Below are 8,132 nucleotides of genomic sequence, written 5' to 3'. Positions count from 1 at the left end.
TGATCACAGAATCATCGCGGATTGAACCAGGAGAAACTAGATTTTGAGGTCCATTTCCGGTCCAATGTGCGACCAAGATTCATTTTGCGGACCGCATGCCAGTCGCATAATCAACATGGGAAATTTTGGAATAAGATTATGCAGTCCACTGTACAACTGCAGAATCGATCTGCGGACCGAAGAATCGGTCGCAGACTTGATCAGGTGAACCAAGATTTTTGGAGACTATTTCGCAGACCGCACAACCTTTCTGTGGTGCATTCTGCGATCGCTGATTTGGTTCGAAGGGTCACTTTTGAGAATTTTCTAACTTGACCCTATTTTAATAAAAGGCATCATGGGTCATATTTGAAGGAATAAGCGGATATTTTTAGAGTGAGGGAAGTAACTTAGAGAGAGAGAGGGAAGGAGAAGCTTCAACATTTCTACTTTTCAAACTCTTGCTCAAATCTTGGGGATTCAAGAAGGAAAACTCTCAAGTCTTCTACTAAAGAGGTAAGACCTTATCCCTAGCTCACATTCAATGTACTATCATGCATTTATGAGTAAAATTTTATTATTTTGGGGTTTATGGGATGGTGATCGAAAGCCTAAGCCCTCTATTTCAAATTTGCGGTGTGTGAGAGGAATGTGAGGTGTGGTTCTTGATTTGGGGGTGTGTCGTTGGGTATCCATGTATCGATGAAGGTGATATGGGGGTGGTTGAACTATCAAGGGTAGGTTGTTGTTTGAAATTGGCTGTGGGGTGAAGAAACTCTATTATAGAACCTTGTAGTCGAATTTGTAACCTTAATGTTTGATGAAACACTAATAATGGTTAAGTCTATGAACGCCTCCCTAATGATTGTCTAATTTGGTTATGTTTCTATAGATTGAAATTGCTAAGAGTAGGGGAACATTGTAGTAATTCTAAGAAAATCTCAATCGAGGTATGTTCACTAAACCCCCTTCCGTAGAATCGGATTCCATGAATTTCTCGTAACTTCAATTATGGTTTGATCAAGTTCCTATTCCTATTGTTCCAAATCGCTTCTATGGTTAGTTTATCCAAATGCTTGTGATTTTAGCTCATGTTTCAATTGAAAATTATTATGATCTCTTTTGGGAAGAAAATTCAATGTGTTCAAGACTCTTATTACTCATGTATTTAAAGTCATGATTTTCAAATGTTCTCCATGTTGATGACTCATGATGATCCCTGAAAGTAAAGGAATGATAATATGTAATATGAAATGTGGCCATCATGCCGAGAATATAGAATATCATGTATTGCCAAGAGTGCAAATGGAATGAAAATAATTATAAAAAGGCTATGAGATGCATGCTTTTCTTTTATATAGAAACTATTTTAGGAGTATCGTTAGATCACCGAGGAAGGCTGGATTATAAATGCTCTAGCCCAAAACTACACGTGCCGGTGTAGGAGTTGCCTGAAGGGTGAGTCCCCATTATATTATATTGAGATTATTTCCCTTTATTGGGATGAGTTGATAGCTAGCAAGGACCATGTCGACCCACACGTCATTGTGGTGAGACGGCTTAGCCGATCGGGCGGGGATCAGATGCCATGCCACGCACATGGTGGTGTTGTGTTTCTATGTCCACCCGTATACATTGGAGTGAGACTTCTTAGCCGATCGGGCAGAGATCAGACTCCATTCCATGTGCATGGTGGTGTGTCGGTACTAAGGATCTCCCAACTTAAAATAATAATGTTTACTTGAAGTTTTTTATTGCTTTTATTTTGGCATTTAAATATTATTGATTTACTTACTGCTCCCACATTTCTTTCCATTTATGTTGGCATCTCATTCTATGAGAATGTATTTAGATTTACATACTGGTACTATTCCACATGTACTAATGTTCCTTTTTTGGGGGTGCTGCATCTTTAATGGATGCATATGGTTCCTCAGCAGGTAGCATTGATCCTTGATACAGCCTACGCTCTACTCAGCGGATTTTGTTGAGCCCTGTTCTACATCGGGGCCTTATGTCATTTTATTTTGTACATTGTACTTTGAGGTATAGCCGGGGCCTTGTCACTAGCACTTCCATATTGTACTCATGTTCACCTAGAGGCTCCATAGACATATTATAGGCTGTGTCTTGATTGGGGAAAATAAACTAAAGATGTTGTGGTTGTTAGACATATTTCCACTTTTAAAATATGAACTTGTAACCTTTTGGTAATTATCAATGCAGCTGTTGTAAGTAATGAAATATAATATTGAAGTCTGTCATTCTCTTGTCTACCTCTTGTTATTGATTCTCAAATTATTCATGGGTAAGGTTGGGTAGAAGGTATCAAGTAGGCTTGCTTGACTGGGATACCTCGGTTGAGCACCGGTCGCGCTCCCCAAGGTTGGGGCGTGATACCTCTCGTACTGGCTCTTTATGTATCAAGTGCCCATTCACACTTATTTATTAATTAACATCCTGGCTGGGAACTCTTACTACCTCTCCCCGACGTCGTGCTTGCATAACATTCTGGAGTTGTAACATATCTGTATGTAAATTCGGGCAGCATCTCCCCCGTAACAAGGACCTCCTTCAATACCATATACCAAAAACAACAACCATAGCAATCCAGCAACATATAAGTATCAATAATAAGATACCATATAACAACAACAAATCACAACTACTTCACGACGAGCGGCAAGCTCGGATTGGAATCCGTATACCCCATATCACCCCTTATAGACTTCTTACTTTAACTTAGCAGTATCCTTAGCATTATAATGAAGTCATTCATCAATTATTCCAGCTGTATACCATATATTTATAACAAAGAAAACAGTCCACAACTCCGACTATCCTCAATTAGCAACTTTATTCACTGGTTCATGTCTAGTCCATCCATTTAACTTAATCAACATGAAGATAACGTTAAGAACATGCAAGAAAATAATATACTTACCTCCTACAGTAGCTTCAAGTATAAATCTAAGCTATACTTAGCTTACAACAGCCCTCAATGGCAATACAACACCGTAGATGTGTTAACATTTACTCAAGCTAATCTTCACATCCAATCACAAGTTTCATTTGTTTCTTTCATCAATTCACTTGATAAACATATAGACATGAATAAAAATAGAAAACATATCATAATCAAGTTACTTTTCACAATTTACAACCATAACACCATATATATATAGCCTTAAAATAATTCAACAAAAGATAACAACATCTCTTCCCCTTTCAAGTGCTATATTGTAATCTTTCACTCCAACGTCACAATCAACATGTAATTAAACTTAAAAAACACCAAAAGGATATTAAACATACCTAAGGAAGTAGATACAATTTGAACCCTAAGCTTAACTTATCTTACCTTCATCCTTATTCACATCACAACACCATAGAGGGGTTATTCCTCATCTTTGGCTAACTTTGATGTTGGGTTATGGTGTATTTTTTTGGAATATTGAGGGAACTGTTTGGGAGGGTTTGGAGAGTGTGAGGATGGAAATATGTCGAGAAATGAGCAAAGATCATCCCAAAAATGAGATAAAAATTGGAGAAGGTCGGCCACCAACCAAGTGGGTCCCATAGGGGCTGCCTGCGCAAACTTGCAAAAATGCGAATCTCTCTACTCCGATGTTATATTGATAAACGGTTTAATGCGTTGGAAATTAGAATTATAGATATTCAATGTTGTGGGTAGATCACCCCTTAAATACAAGTATATTTGGAGAAAATCTCAGTGACATTAGACCCAAATTTCAGTAAAACTTATGAACGTAACTTGTGACGACTTTTATCGACTTTTGTTCCACAACTCGCTTGACTTTATAATTTAACACACGACTATAATATGACTAAAATAACTCATAACATAACCTTATTATCATGTTAATAACCCTAGTCTCACCCCAAAAGTATGGGTTATAACATCCCCAACTTGTCGACTTTCGACGAAACTTGTTTTCTTCAATTCGTTTAGCTTCTAAACCTTCCAACCCTCTTGGTACTTGTTTTTCATGATATTATATATTTGTAACCTCCAAGGTAAAATGATTAACTTACTTTATATACCTTCAAAGATGATCTCATTTCTGCACATACATCAATTGACTTATAACGTACTTTTACGTACGAAAACAGGGGGTGTAACAGAATTCTCTGGGTAATGGGATGTTTGAATATGAAGTCTCCAAGCTGTAGAGTAATATTTTGGAATTTTATAGGGAATGAGAATTTTGAGTTTGAAGCCTCTGAGTGATGGAGTATTATTTGGGAATTTTGTAGGGAATGGGATGTTTGAGTTTGAAGTCTCCAAGTGACAGAGTATTTGAATTTGAGGTCTCCGAACAATAGAGTGTTGGAATTTGAAGTCTCCAAATGCCAGAGTGTTTGACTTTGAAGTCTTTGAATAATCGAGTGTTTGTATTTGAAGTCTCCGAATGACAGAGTGTTTGACTTTGAAGTCTCTAAATGACTGAGTGTTTGAATTTGAAGTAAGTCAGGACACGAGTGCGTCTACGCACTACACAATAAACACGTCAAAGCATTCAATGTAAATTAATAAGGATAAGAAAAGCATGCCCAGGATTATTCCTGACTACAAGCCATTATTTGAGTTTGAACTCTCAGATTGGTCTGGCCAGCGACGTAGTTTTGCAAAGATCTAATTTTGAGTTTGATGCCTTCTTCAAATGTTTCCCGGATGGCGAAGCCGCTTTGATGATGAGATCTTCTCCTAATCCAAATGATATATTATAAATGCAAGGTTTTCCTAGGGTATTGATCGAACCTTTTTAGGTTTCCTTCGTATCCTAAATGAATTAGGTCTAAACGTAGTTTGAGGGTACAAGTGAAGAAACAATTAAAGTGACTGAGCCTGACTCAGGCTGACTACGTATCCAAATGGAATCAGGTTAAAATGTAGTTCAATTACATTAGGAAATAAGGAAAAATATTAATAGGTAAAATGATATGACTGAGTCTTGACTCAGACTGCCTACGTATCCAACGAAATCAAGTCAAAATGTAGTTCAATTACAATAAGTGACCCAATCCGATGTGTGTTGCCTACGTATCCCACCGAGGAAAATCAAGTCACGGCGTAGTTCCGAGTACATCGAAATGATATTTGGATTTTCTACTACAAATGGGACCGGACCCTATGTGGGCTGCCTACGTATCCCACGGTAGGAATTCAGGTCGAGCGTAGCTTTGCTTACATAGAAATGAAACCAAAAGTTCTAATTTAACTATCTTCAAATGTTGTACTTCTTGATTGCATCTGAGTTGATGGGCTTTGTGCTTACTTCACCATCTATTTTTGCTAGAATCGCTCCTCCTCCTAAAAGGACTTGATGTACCACATACAGACCTTGCCAATTAGGTGCAAACTTTCCTTTAGCTTCATCTTATGAGGGAATATCTCCTTCAATACCAATTGCCCTAGTGGAAATTATCTGGATTTCAATTTCTTGTTGATTGCCTTGATCATTTTGTTCTGATAAAGTTGAACATGACAAACTGCGTCCATTCTTTTCTCGTTAATGAGCATCAGGTTCTCATGTATGCTACGTATCCACTCTGTATCGTCCATATTGACTTCTTGGATAATCCGCAAAGAAGGTATCTTGACCTCCGCGGGTATCACAGCTTTCGTACCAATAACTAGCATGTATAGAGTTACCCCGATAGATGATGTCCTCAACGTGGTGCGGTATCCAAGGAAAGCATATAGGAACTTCTCATTCCATTGTTTGTGGTTGTCTACTATCCTTCGTAAGATCATCTTGATATTTTTGTCGGCTTCTGCAACTGCTTTGTTCATCTGTGGCCTGTAAGCCGTGTAGTTGCAATGGATGATTCTAAGCATCTCACAAATTTCTCTCATGAGATCATTGTTGATATTGGCTGCATTGTCTGTTATGATCGACTCAGTAATCCCGAACTGGCAGACTATATTATTGCGGACAAAGTCTGCTACCACCTTCTTTATGATGACTTTGTATGTTGAAGCCTTGTACTTAGTAAAATAGTCGATGGCCACTAGAATAAAAATATGGTCGTTTGACGTAGCCGGCTCTATGGGCCCGATCACATCCATGCCCCAAGCGAAACATATCCAAGGGGAACCCATCACATTAAGCTCATTTGGTGGAACTCGAATGAAGTCTTCGTGAGCCTGAAACGGATGACACTTCTGCACGTAGTGAATGCTATCTCCTTCTATAATCATTCAAAAATATCCTACATTGAGAATCTTCTTGGCAAAAGTGAACCTGTTCATGTGTGGTTTGCATGTTCCTGCTTGTGTTTCTTCAACAACTTAGTCACTTCCGTGGTGTCCACACATCTTATCAGACCCAAGTCTAGGGTCTTCCTATACAGGACTTCCCCGTTGAGAAAGAAGATATTGTCCAATCTTCTTAGTGTCTACTTCTAGTTGTTGGTGGCATTCCCTATATATTCTCTCATCTTGAGGAACTTCTTGATGTCATAATACCATGACTTACCATCTGTGTCTTAATCTACATGGAAACAATAGGCATGTTGGTCTCGGATTTCCACCTCGATGGGGTCATTGTAGTTCTTATCGAGATGTTGAATCATGGATGATAATGTTACGAGAGCATTGACGAATTCATTCTAGACTCGGGGGACGTACTTGAACTCGATCTTGGTGAACTCTTGCACAATTCTTTAACACAATGTAGGTATTGGAGAATTTGATGCTTGGTTGTCCACTCCCCTTGGACTGGACTAGTAGATCTGAGTCACCTATGACTAACAACTCTTTGATATTCATATAGATTTCCATCCTGATTCTAATGATGCATGCTTCATACTCAGCCATATTGTTCATACATGGAAATCTTATCTTTGCTGAAATAGGGTAATGTTGTCCTGATTCGGAGACCAAAACTACTCCGATTCCCACTCCTTTGAATTTTGCAGCCCCATAGAAAAATATCCTCCAATATGGATATGGGTCCTAAATGTCCTCTCCTGCAAATAACACCTCTTGGTCCGGGAAGTAAGTTGTGAGTGGCTCAAACTCTTTGTCCACAGGGTTCTCGATAAGATGATCAGCTAGAGCTTGTCACTTGATTGCCTTCTGAGTCACGTACACAATGCCAAATTAACTTAGGAGGATCTGTCATTTTGCCAATTTCCCGATGGGCATTGGTTTCTGAAAGATATACTTGAGCGGATCCATCCTTAAGATCAAGTATGTGGTGTAGGTAAATAGGTAATGTCCCAACTTTTGGGTGATCCAAGTCAAAGCACAATAAGTGCATTCCAATAGGGTGTACCGAGCCTCGTACTGGGTGCATTTTTTGCTCGGGTGGTAAATAGCTTGTTCCTTTTTCCCTGTTTCATCACATTTCCCCAATATGTACCGGAACATATAATCCAACACGAAGAGATACAATAACAACAGTTTTCCTGGTTCAGGTTGTACCAACATTGGCGGGCTAGACAAATATTTCTTGATTCGGTCAAAAGCCTTTTGACACTCTTCGGTCCACTTGTGGCAACATCTTTCTTTAACAGTTTGAAAATTGGTTCACAGATCAGCGTTGATTGTGCTATGAACCGGCAGATGTAGTTTAGCCTCTTGATAAAGCTCATCATGTCCTTTATACTTTTGGGGGGAGGCAAATATTGAATGGATTTGATCTTTGAAGGGTCTAACTTTATTCCTTTTCTACTAATGATGAATCCCAACAACTTTCCAGCAGGAACTCCGAATGCATACTTTGCGGGGTTTAGTTTCAAATTGTACCGATGACCATATCATGGAAGTAGGTCATTTAAATTATTAGAACTTCTCTGTAGCTTGATGATAACATAGTCCATGTATAACTCAATCTCTTTGTGAATCATTTCATGGACGAGGGTAGTCATTGCCATCATGTAGGTCGCACCAGCATTTTTGAGACCAACCAGCATGACTCTATAGAAGTAGACTCCCCATGGTGTGGTAAATTCCATCTTTTCTGCATCAGGATCTGCATCCACGAGTGACTGCAATTCATTTTTTGCACAGTTGTCAATGAGAACATGTATTTTCGAGAGACGAAAATCATCTGTAAGACCCCGTAAAATCTCACCTAAAACCTGGGGTTTCATGGCGCCGAGGTAGAGTAATGTGATTGAGG

This window comes from Nicotiana tabacum, chromosome 21, assembly GCF_000715075.1.
Source record: "Nicotiana tabacum cultivar K326 chromosome 21, ASM71507v2, whole genome shotgun sequence".
NCBI classification, from domain to species: domain Eukaryota; kingdom Viridiplantae; phylum Streptophyta; class Magnoliopsida; order Solanales; family Solanaceae; genus Nicotiana; species Nicotiana tabacum.
This window is presented reverse-complemented; position numbering follows the sequence as displayed.